Below are 12,417 nucleotides of genomic sequence, written 5' to 3'. Positions count from 1 at the left end.
TCCTTCTCTTCCTCCTCCGCCTCCTTCTCACACTCATTGAAAGCAAACAAGCATCATGGCGGCGGCGGCAGCAGCGGCGGCAGAGGCAGCGCTTAGGCCCGGCCCACATCGCCTCGGCTCACAGGCTCCGGGCGCCGAGGCCGCCCCCCTCCTCCCGCCGCCAGGACGCGCGATTGGGTGGCGGGCGCTGGGCGGGCGGTGCTCCGCTGGCCCGGCCGAGGAGCGAGCGCTGGCGGAGAGGGGCAGCCGGGGCGCCGCTGCGCCTTCCCGGGGAGCGAGAGACGGGCGCCCGGTCCGCGCGCAGCGGGAGGGAGCTCCACTGGACCCACTTACCTCGGAGGAAACGGGCACGGGGAGCCGGGCAGTTGGAGGAGGGCTAGGCCTCGACCCTGTGGCGGGGCAGAGTTAGGCGCGCCTCAGGCCGGCATCCGTCGGGGTTTCGCCCGCCCAGCTTGTGCATGGGACCCGGCTGCAAGAAGTGCACTTTCTCGGAAGGAAGTCGCTGGGACTTGCCTCGGAGTAGGAGCGGCCTGCAAAACCCTCCATGGGAGGGAGCGTTGCTGAAGTTGGGGTGGGGGGTTGCTCCGGAGGAAACGCGCGCAGTCAGGCTCGGGGTACCCGGAGGTGGGAAGGGGTCGAAGTGGAGTGAATGGCGGGAGGGTTGAAGGGCAAAAGCGAAGGGGCTCGGGATGTCTGCCACCTTCTGGGCAAGGATTAACAGCGCCGTCTTAATTTCGCAGTGTGTGCATGCGAGCGATTGGGGCATTAACGACGTGCAGCCAGTATCGGTTTGATTATGATTATCCCGCCACTGCAGACCCATCTGTTGAATTCCTGCTCCAAAGGCGCGCAGGTCAGCCCTCCGTGGTGAGAAGGAGAAAAGCGGGAACCTGCTGTTTGGAATTCCAGGGTGGCAGCCAAAAGATGATGCCATCATAAATTTGTTGGACTCAACAGTGCTACCCGATTCTGTTGTTCTGGTTGTGTTGATGCGGTAAAAAGTTGACAACTTGTAATGTCACAAACCCAAAATTGAGGCCTTTGTCACATTGGCTAATAAATACTAACTTCTTCCCCTTGGTTCTTATATTGAGAGGATGATCTTTATCTCTGAAAATTACCATTCAAAAGGGTTGTTGAGAAGGTACTTGCCCCTGTTTAAAATGTCTCACATGGCAATCCTAACCAAGCCTTAAATTTAGGAAGCGCATTGCTGGGGGGGGGGGGCTATGAGGATGAGGCTGCTAGTTTCACCCTGGTCATTGTTCTGCTCTCCCTCCACAACTTGGAAGGTGATTTTCTGAAGCTGAGAGTCTTCTGTACTCTATGTTTAATTTTTTCAGGGTGAAGCCTGATAGCTACGATCTTTGTTGGACCTCACAGTGTTAACAAATTCTTCACTGGGCTACCAGGCAGAGAAAACGAGATGCGTAGATGAGGGGCTGCTAACAAAAGTGAACAAGACAGAAACAAAGAAAAAGGCTAGATGAGATACCACACTCATGGTAAATAAATGTGCAAAAAGCCCACATTCAGTTGCTTTAAAAGTGGTGTAAGAAATTTATGATACATGTGAAAATGAATTTTTACATACCCCATTTTGAGAAGTTGCTGGAACGGACTGCAGTCATCTTAGGTGATTTGATAGTTTCACTTTCTCATCTTTTCAGTAGGGATAAATTGGACCTCTGACAATTTGAGTAAACTAACTTTGAAAAAATTTTTTTTAAGGGAAATGGAATCAAAGAACAAATGATCTTAACCGTTGAAAATATGGTACATTGGAATATTAAGTGGCTCAAGTTTGCTCTTTTAAAAAGTTTAAGAACTATTTCAAAAAGCTGCTGGGTCCACAACAATCCCATTAGCACAAGATTGTTAATTATTGGTAAGATATGCGTAGGATCTGACTAACGTGAAATACTTTGTTAATGGGCTTTGGTGTAAACTGGAGAGGGAAATTGAGGGAGTGGATTGGTTTGGGTAAGGTTCCAAAAAACAGGAATTTGGTACTGATTATTTGTTGAAGATAGATCTGAAAGAAGGAATTAAGTTGAGTGGTAGGGGTATCTGGGAGTGCAAGGTTTGAAGGTCTCTGCATGGTTTGAGGAGTAGCACTAATGGGAAAAATACTACCGTATTTTTCGCTCTATAGGACACACCCGACCATAGGACGCACCTTGTTTTAGAGGGGGAGAACAAGGGAAAAAAATTCTCCCCCTCTCTGCGCAGCGCCCCTTCAGCGAAGCAGCAGGAGAAATGAAGCCCCTTCCGTTTCTCCTCCCGCTTAGCTGAAGGGGCACCTACCCTTCAGCGAAAGGAACCCGAAGCCTCTGGAGTGCGGCGGGAGCGCTCCCGCTGCGCTTCGGAGGCTTCGCATTGCTATCGCTGAAGCCAGGGAGCCTGCATTCACTCCATAAAACGCATACACATTTCCCCTTAATTTTTGGAGGGGAAAATGTGCGTCTTATGGAGCGAAAAATATGGTTAAGATACAGGGTAGGGACTTTGAAGTATAAGAACTCTTGGAGAGTGTGAGGTTATATATAGTAATCGGAGGACAAGCTCTGAACAGTTTTATTGGGATCAGATGGGGTTCCCCAATGCAGAGTGTCCAACCCCAGAAACTTTAACATATTCTTCACACCATCCAGATTAGGATATTTTAAAGTTGGAATCAGTCACTTGACTGGTGAAATATAAAAATTAACATCATAATACAGAAGAGAGAAGTTTGACGTTAATAGTCATTGCATGTTCAGTTATTCATTTAGCTGAGCTATTTTAAAGCCAAACACATGACACATGAAATCAATTTAATTGTTGTAAATGTTCAGGGATTAGTCTTAAAAGACATGAACATTATTCAGAGCAGAACAGCTATAGAAGAAGAAATGGAAATATTTTGGAAAAGTAGTTCAGATTTTACTGTGGATTGGAATACCATTTGGGATGTGGATCATGCTAGCTTATAGCATGTTATTTCATAAGCTAGTTATTGGGATCTATCCCAAATGGTATTCAGTCCCTAGTAAAAAAGAGGAAATTTTTAAAGTATTTCCGAGCAGCTCACTTACTTTTGTTTACATATGGGACTCAGCCATTTTAGCGAAAACTTTTTGAACTCCTTGATGCATAAAACAAATACATTATTATCAGAGCTTCCAATGACTTTATTCTTTACCTTTTCCAAGGAAATAGTTGCACATAGAGGACTCTGCATGAATCTGGAATCCCACAAATAGGTTTATTTAACATCTTACAAGTTATACATTCTATTCAGTTTGGAAAGTGGTTTTACTTCAATAAAGCATTCCCTAGCTGGATCCATGTGCATTAAGAAGCAGCACAAAGGCATATTGGGGGTGGTGTATGTTGCAGATAGTGTAATGCAAGCATGCCAAGTATACCTTTGCTCATTCATACACTTGAATTTGTTTTGCTGCATATAGCTGTCATCAATACCCTAAGAAGGCATTTTGAGCAGATGGTTAGTGACAGGATTAGCTTTCTCGTCTGGATGTTTAATGGGATCTAAGAATGTAATGTGAGGTTCTTTCATTTAGTATGTCTTACCAGCAACTGTACTGTGTTAAGTTTGATCATGTTGCTCAATATTATGCATCTAGTCGTCCCCCCCATCCCAATGTATCGCTCTATATGTTAACCTGAAAAAAAAATGAACATTTTACCAGAAAGTTTATCTAACCTCAGAATGTCGCTCCAGTCACAACAATACACTTCAAAACTAGGTTTTTTTAAAAAATGCAGTTCTAAGCACAATTACAAGGGAGTAATTCCTGTTGAATTCAGTAAGGTACACTTCCAGTTAAATGTGCTTAGACTAGTCCTGCACTTGTAATAGAACTTGAAAACAATGTTTATTGGGATATGAAAATTCAGAGATTCTATACTAAAAGTTGTTGTCAGCTACAGAATACAAGGAAGATAATCATTGGACCCTCCCACCAGGATTAGAGCCAAAACAAGGCCACTAAGAAACAAGAGGGAGGTGTCTGCATGAAAGATTGCTTGTCAGTAAAAAGATAACAGGAACAGGGTCATGGTGACGGCATGAAGAAATTAGTTGCCCTATTTGTGTCCCTTTCAGCTTCCAGTATGTGGTACTGTAGAACGGCTGTTCTGGCACCCAGAACAGGAGCACTTGTCTTATTCTTTCTAATGGTAAACTCTGTTGGTCAAGCATCTGTTCTTAAGCAAAACAGGGTATTATAAAAAGACAGTAGTGGTTCTACATACCTGAGGGTCTCCTTCAGTACACAGAAATATTAACAGAGAAGGTATGAGATTAACTCCCCCCAAGTTAGCCTGAGAAGGACAGCTTCCAGGATTTATGGACTGCTGAAGGCTACAGCATATAGGAAAATATTCTAAGTCAACTCAACCCATTATCTATAAATGGAGCTTCTGGGTTCTTCTATTTATTTCATAAAATGTGTACACTACCTAATTGTAACCTGCTCTAATGTGTGTGTTTTTTTAATATGTGAATAAAACATTTAAATTATCAATAAAAAAACAGCTCTGTAAATCATTCAAAATATAAAATAAACAGTAAACTTAAAGAGACACTTCTCTCCCGAGATGAAAGTGATTCTATGGATGACTTGCAGAAATCCAGAATTTTAGCATAGCTATGATGGGCCAGAAGCATGAGCAACCAGAAACATGCAGAGAAGATGCAAGCATGTTCATGGAGCACAAAGCTTCTTCCTGTATTTGAATGCTGGATTTAGATTTGGAGGAAGTCTAAGAAAATAATTTAAGTAGATTGACCTTTCCAAGTCTAACCCGAGGTACAGTACAGTGGTACCTTGGGTTACAGACGCTTCTGGCTCAGGAGACACTTGGATGTGGTGCTGGGCAGAATCAAAGAAAGGCTAGATGTCATGGCATCATCTGAGCCACAGTTTTGTCCTGCTTACTCTATTCTGTTCTGCTATAGGTGTGTTTCTGCCTATTGGCTCGCTGATAAAGTTAATAGTCCTTTTCAGGGACTCAACCTTAAAATATCTTCCATTAACTGAACATGTGTGGCTGGATTTTTATAGCTGTTTAAACTGGCAGCTTCAATGCAGCCATGCAGAACTGTAAAAACATTTCAAGCAGACTCTCTGAGACAACATGGTTTTACTAAAGACTACAGAGTAATGACTGTAAAAGTAAAAGGAGTTGAGTATCTCTTGTTCCAGAAGGAAAACCCAAAAGCCAATTCTATAAAATCAGAGTTTCATCATAAATTCAGCAATCCTTGTTGTAGCAGGGAGGGATCCTTTTTGCTTCATCCCCACTGTGGCTGGGCTAAGGTTTTCTGTAGTAGGTTTTATCGCTTAATGCATCAAGCAGCACCACTTTACAAGACCTAATTATATCAGCTGCCTATTTGGGCAGCATTGCAAATCTTTCAGCCAGCTACTGTAGTTGTGCCTTTAATGTGCAAGCATTAGCACAATGATTGGGAATGTTTTCTGGGTGGAGGCACATGCTGCCATGATAGACAGCTTTTGGGGACTGCATTCCAGAGCCACACACAGTCACACATCCTTAACACATACAATACACACACACACACACACACAAAACTATTAGCCATGGAAACAAAGGCATATGTTTAAGTCTTAGTAACTCCACTTGAATTTTACATTCCATTTTCCCTATAAACATTTTTTAAAAATGAAGTTCATTAAAACAACAGCACTTCTACACCCTTTATTGGCCTGACTATTCAAAAGGTAAGAAGAGCTCAGTAATCCTAGCAGAGGAATGCAGATAACATCAATGCACAGCTGAACTGCAGGCCCTGCCTGACAGCTATTCAAAGCCTCACACTTCAAAATACAATTCCCTCCCAAAAATGACATGCACGCAGATGCAAAATGCAGGGGCTCTCTTTTTTTGCACATTTGGAAGGATCAGATGTCTGTCTCCCTTCTGAGATATTTCCCCCTCTACTTTCATCTTGCAGCAGATCCTTGCAGAGAAAGGAGCTGCAGTTGCACAATTTGCACAGCATCAAAGCTGTTTCCCACTCAGCTGCTCACTGCAGAACAGCCGATAGGTAGGAGGGGATCCCGAGGGCCTCATGAAATGGCCAGGGGTTCCCCACCCCAGTCTTAGCAGGTGACTGCTTGCAGGTGATTTTGTTTGCTTGTTGTGGTCTGGCCAGTTGTCAATCAGTGCTGAATGCTGGCTATCTTACCAATATCATATTCTTATTCCATGGCCATAATAGGGACCTCAAATTCTTGAGGTTTATTTTAGAACAGTAAGTAACAACTCTTGGTCACTTCTGACAATTGAGAATGTACTCCAGGTGGAGAGGGGCTTAAAAGTGATAAGAAGGGGGACGGTGGTGGTTCCCTGTCATCTGCATCTGTTGCCCACCCTATTTTACTGACTTTGGGGCGGATCCACTGTCCCATTTTGAAGGAAAGAAAAGGACCTGCAAAGACTGTTGAGAGCACAGTGTTATGCATGAGCCATGAAGTTCTCTACAGGTTTCTAAATCCAGACCTTTGAAACTAAAGCACTGACACCTTGAATTGGAAAGCAGACAGTCACCCAATGTACTTGAGGCTAAAACTGGAAGTGAATGTTCCCTGTGGTTCATAAGAAATTAAGAAGAGCCTGCTGCATCTTACCAAAGTCCCTTCTAGTTCAGCATCCTGCGTTCACAATGGCCAACCAGATGTCTATAGCAGGACTTGAACACAAGAACATTCACCCTACTTGTGATTCCCAGTAACTGGCATTTAGAGGTCTACTGCCTCTGATTGTCAGTAGGACACAACCATCATGACTAGTAGCCACTAACATGCCATTTTATTACAGGGAAGTGTCTCGTTCCTTCTTGGATGGTAAGCCGCCAAATTCTGCCTTTGCAGAACACATTTCAGGATGTACTGTAATTAAATGGGAAGTTACTAAGGCAGTGAAAGGCCATGTATTTGTTGCACAGGAGGGGCTACAGTTAGCCTTCCAGCAGCCAGAGTTTAAAAAGGCACGCCTAGCCAATGCTGAGTTCTGTTCATTAAGTAGTAGAGCAGGTGTGGGAAACCTTTGGTCCTCCAGATGTTACTGAACTACAATTCCCATCAGGCCTAGCAAACACAGCCAATGACCAGGAATCAAGAGAGTTGTAGTTCAGCAACATCTAGAGGGCCAAAGATTCCCCAAACATGCAGTAAAGTAAAGCAGGGTCAAAAACCACTCCCAGCCTAGAGATCTACTCCTTCCAGGGGAGCAGTACAGTTAAGTCTCACTCTCCTAACTTTTGGGTCCTGATTTACCGTCAACATCTCTGTCATGTCTAGATTAAGCTTCAGTTTCCTTCTTGCTAGGCTACTTAAACTGAATCACCTATTTCTGCATTGTGCTTATTATACAACACTCTGTGTCTACACTTGGATTGCAGCTTATAGTGTATAAAATAAATTGCTTGCGGGTGGTAGATTCCTATTCCTCAGTAAAACCATCCCCCGCCCCCCGGGCTTTTCCACATCTCGTGCCACACCATGTTTTTAGCCAGAATCTTTTGCTATCCTGACTTCTAATTATTATTATTATTATTATTATTATTATTATTATTATTATTATTATTATTATTTAATCTACTTAGTGCACAAAAATGTGAGACAGGTGCTTTGAAAGACTTGGACACCAGAATACAAATAAGGCGTCCTCATTTTTATTAAATGTGGAAAGCAAGCTTCCTGATTTCAGAAGTGGATGCCATAATGTGTTTTAAAGTTCATCATGATGGCTGAAACACAGCAAACAATAAACAAAAGGCATCGGATGCATGATTTTCAAGTGACTGAACACTGATTCGGAACATCTAGTACTGCCAGTACCGTTGCATTTCATACCACCACTGTGGCATGAGATTGCTTTGCAGAAAATAACCCTCAAGGTAGACAGAGTGGGTCATATAAATAGGCAGCACTTACAGTACATCAGTAGCTAAAGTGCTAGAGGTGTTGGGGCAGATCTGCTTCAGGAGCCATCCTATTCTCATTTACCTGGGGGGAAGCACCATTGCACTCAGTGGCATTTAGTTCTGACTCTACATGCTTAGAATTGTGCACCAAAGTGTTCTGAAGCTTATTCCATCAAAAGTGTCTTTTATGGTATGTTTCCAGTCAGCACCATTTCTGATTCAAGAGGACTGCTCCTTAATTTAAACAAACTCTCACTAAGTATGCACTTGACACTTCTTTGCTGCCTCTCAAGTGCATGTTTTGTAGGCCTGTCGATCCAGCAGTTACTCAGTAACTTTCAAAATTGTATGGAACAGTTTTTAAAACAACAACAACATTTTACAAATGCATATTATTCATCATCATTTGGAAAAATATTGCCCTGAACAGATTAATTAAAAATCACAGCATTATTGCTAAATACAATACTGAAAGTGATTACATGTCAGCGCTCATCTATTGAAATCACTTTGTAGTAGCAAAAGCAGAGTTGGGAAATCATTTGATGGCTGTGACATTTCTGCTCCCCTGTTTATTTCCATTTCTTGATAGAGTGTTCTCTCTCTCTTCTTGCAGGTTAGAAATCACATAACACCACTCAAACATCAGAACCATTTCTGCATAATTGTATGGCATTTTTAGGACTGGAAAGTTCTTTGTCTGTCCCTCAGTATAATTAGCAGGGCCTGATTTCTGCTCAAAAAGATCATTTTGCCTTTCGTTGTGTGCAACTGTCTTATTAGACTCACCTTGGCTTTCCATATTAAAGTTGTAGTGTAAAACAGTGAATGTTCAGCATCCCCTCTATTTCCGAGGTTTTGAGAAAGATGGGCGAGAATCCTCATGTTAGTCCACACAGCACTGACCTTGGACCAGAAGGTGGTGTCAGCAGGCTTGGAGGAACCTCAAAGTTTGCAGAAATAATAATGAAAAGAAACTATATGGGGGGAAGCATAAAGCAAGACTCCCGAAACAGCCCAGTGAGGACTGAGTATGCCCTGGCTACAGAGTGTTGACTGCTTGGGGAACTGGGTGGGAGATGAAACGCAAGGGAGTATTATGCGAGAGGGCATGGCTGGCTGGAACCCAAAATGGAGCACTCCATCTTGCAACATTTTGTCGTAGATCCCCCGTTAAAAAAATTAGTTATTTTGTTCAGTCCGCAGGGAAATAAATCTGAGTCTGAGCTACTATACATCTTTCTTAGCTGCAACATAGCACTGACAGGTTGCATCTCAGTCCTAACCCTGTCATTCTGTGGCACATTACATTATCTGTGTTCACAGATCTGCTTGTTCTGTTATGCGAAATGGTGAGAATAATTTGGAAATGGCATGGCAGCTTAATTCAGGTAACCAAGTAAGATCTATGTTTCCTCCTGCTGACAGTAAGCAGATATACACTAATTAAAGGGCCAGTATCAGAGAAGCATCTTAAAAAGCAGAGACATCAGCTTGCCAACAAAGGTCCGTATAGTTAAAGCTATGGCTTTCCCAGTAGTGATGTATGGAAGTGAGAGCTGGACCATAAAGAAGGCTGATCGCCGAAGAATTGATGCTTTTGAATTATGGTGCTTGAGGAGACTCTTGAGAGTCCCATGGACTGCAAGAAGATCAAACCTATCCATTCTGAAGGAAATCAGCCCTGAGTGCTCACTGGAAGGACAGATCGTGAAGCTGAGGCTCCAATACTTTGGCCACCTCATGAAAAAAGAAGACTCCCTGGAAAAGCCCCTAATGTTGGGAAAGATGGAGGGCACAAGGAGAAGGGGACGGCAGAGGACAAGATGGTTGGACAGTGTTCTTGAAGCTACCAGCATGAGTTTGACCAAACTGTGGGAGGCAGTGGAGGACAGAAGTGCCTGGCATGCTCTGGTCCATGGGGTCATGAAGAGTCGGACACGACTAAACGACTAAACAACAACAAAAATCAGAGAAGCCTCTTTAAAATGAAGCTAGGGTGGGGGGCAGGAATCTTTGCTGACTGAACTAAATGAAACTTACCATACTTTTGAGTATGCATATTTAAGATCCTGCAAGTATTGCAGGAGTGTTGTGAGGCACATAGTGTTATATTTAGTGTCATGTGGAAATCCCATTTTAGTTCCACTTCCAGCTAATTTCAGAAGAACTTTGGCCCTAGTGTGGGGGGGGGAAATCCCCAAAACATTCTTTAGCTAGCGTACCACAGTATGAAATTATATGTAGTTTTCAAATAAGTAATTACATTCTATCTGATTTGGTTTTGGTCTCATAACAAATTATTTACTCTGAAATCTTTAGCAATCCACAGCGAATCCACATGTCTGAATCTTCGCTATACCCAGCAGATTAGTCTGGGATGGTTGCATCAGGCCCATGAAGGTGTTATGATATAGAAGCAATGCGGCCGCGAGCTGGTAGCTTGAAAGCAAAACATAATGGGAATGTTGGGACTGTTCCATGGGAAACAGAGGGACAGTCTATTCACAGTGCGAAGCACCGGAATTAGCTCACAGTGTAATATGAGCTGTACAGGAAGTACAGTACAGGAGGAGTTTCTCTCTCGGCTGCTGGAGTTTGGAGAGAGCAGACGTGTTTTCTGTAACGCTGCAAAGACAGAAATAAAGACATGTAAATACATTTCTGTCTATCTCTTTCCCCTGCCCCTGGGGGGGGGGGCAGGAAAGAGTGGTGTGTTCTTCTCACGCTGAGGAGGATCGCCGATCGCGACCTCTGCCTGGATCCTGCCGGAGAATGCAGACAGGGAGGTCAACCGGAGATCAAGCCGGGTGCCTGGAGAGTGGTCAGTTTCTCCTGATAATGGCTTGAATCCCAACAGAAGGGGGAGCATCCAGGTTCCCTTGCCCCAGGCCTCAGAGGGCTAAGGTGGCTGAGGGCCCCACTAGGACTTGCGCTGCCTTGCCAAGAACAAGACTCTGGTCCTGGGCCTCAGATAAGCTCTGCAGGGGCCTGGGTTGCAAGGACAGTTCTTCTATAGTAGGGACGTCCAACTCCCAAGAGACTGCAATCTACTCGCAGAATAAAAAACTGGCAGCGTTTCAGGTCAAAGCAAAGTTGTTGAGCTTTTTTCAGGAAGGACAATCCTTTTTTTGGGGAGGGTTTGGGTCAAACTTGTTGAGCATTTTTAAGAGAGGGAAGTCCCATTTTTTGGGGGGGGTTTCCAGACAAACATTTTGTGCTTTTTTTAGGGAGGGGGAAGGGGGAAAGTTCCTCACCAAAAGATCGCCAAGGAAACAATCTACCTCACAGCGAAAACTCCGTCTTATGCCACCGAAAAGGAAGAGGAGCCTGTGGTCAACCAAGGTCTGCCAGAACCTCCCGGGATCGACCTGCCAGACATCCCTGTTCTATACAAATAATTTAGAAATAGCTTATACTGCCTGCGTTTCCTTGCTGCTGTATGGAAAAGCACATGAATCTGACCTTTGAATAGTTTATAAGTAAACCAAATGTATGGTCTTTTTCTATGTGAAGAGAAGTAGGGAATTTTGCAAGCAACTTAGTAAGGGGCATTTTAAACGTCTATATTTCCACGCTTTTATCATCTGCATATTTTGTGGTTTTATATCTGTTGGGGTTCTCTCATCGAAGAGTACTTGCCCCAAACCTGGGTTAACACTGAAAGCTGATCAGATTCCTTTAAAATCTGCTTTAATTATCTTTCACATCATGCTAAAGTTCTCTGAACCCAAACCCAGATGTGACTATCTCATGTCAAAATTGGTGTGGCCAAAATTTCAGAGTAGGCATGGCCCAAGTGTAAAAGTGGATATGGCCAATTTGTGTTGGGTAGGGGTTGAGTATGTAGCTTACTGTGTTTTTAAAGGGCTCTGTAAGTGTTCCCACATACTAAGATAGAAGATGCACTGGATTTTTAAAAGGATGCAGTTCTGGGAATAAAGATCCCCAAATTTACGATTTGAGTGCTGTGATTTCCCTGCAATACGTGCTAGCTTGAGGAAATATAATTGGGATTGCATGTAACACTCTGCAATTAATAATGCACTGGGAAGCAGCATTTGGAAAGCCCCGCTATCTTGACAGTTAAGTGCTAAAGCCACCCATGAGCTAAAAGCATATTTAAAATAGTTTTTGAAAATTCTTGCTAATATTGGCTTAGATGTATTATTTCATGTGTCATAGGGTGTGTTGGATGTTTTGCTCAGTGTTACTCACATAATGTTAGCTGAATCCAAAGTGATTGTGAAATGTTTTGGCTTCCTCGTTTCACGTCATAGGAGAAAGATTATGATCAGCGTGCGTGTTAAAGATGGTTGAGCGGAAGGTCTGGTCTGGGACGTGGTTAGAAAATATGGATCTGCATGTGACAGTCAATGCTAACAAGCCAATTCCAAAAATGGTTACTCTGAAGTAAGTGCTGCTGAGCTCAGTGCGACTCCTTTGTGTGGCTAGAA

General features: G+C 43.4%; 2 long non-coding RNA genes across 4 annotated transcripts; both read left to right on the top strand.

Annotated features, from left to right (window-relative positions):
- Positions 1-333: 333 nt before the first annotated feature.
- Positions 334-8,784, top strand: LOC309525927. Of its 3 annotated transcripts, none has more exons than XR_014216572.1 (3): positions 334-519; positions 741-1,505; positions 8,577-8,784. It is a non-coding gene; the product is annotated as an uncharacterized lncRNA (long non-coding RNA). The 3 variants fall into 3 exon arrangements; XR_014216573.1 differs by having other exon boundaries at positions 334-624; XR_014216574.1 differs by lacking the exon at positions 334-519 and having other exon boundaries at positions 631-1,505.
- Positions 8,785-9,813: 1,029 nt separating this feature from the next.
- On the top strand, positions 9,814-11,917 carry LOC309527619. The gene is made up of 2 exons (XR_014217264.1): positions 9,814-10,353; positions 10,837-11,917. It is a non-coding gene; the product is annotated as an uncharacterized lncRNA (long non-coding RNA).
- Positions 11,918-12,417: the final 500 nt, after the last annotated feature.

This window comes from Podarcis vaucheri (assembly GCF_965113315.1).
Source record: "Podarcis vaucheri genome assembly, chromosome: 2".
Taxonomy (NCBI): Eukaryota; Metazoa; Chordata; class Lepidosauria; order Squamata; family Lacertidae; genus Podarcis; species Podarcis vaucheri.
Note: the sequence above shows the minus strand (reverse complement) of the source record. Positions and strands in the feature narration are given on the sequence as shown.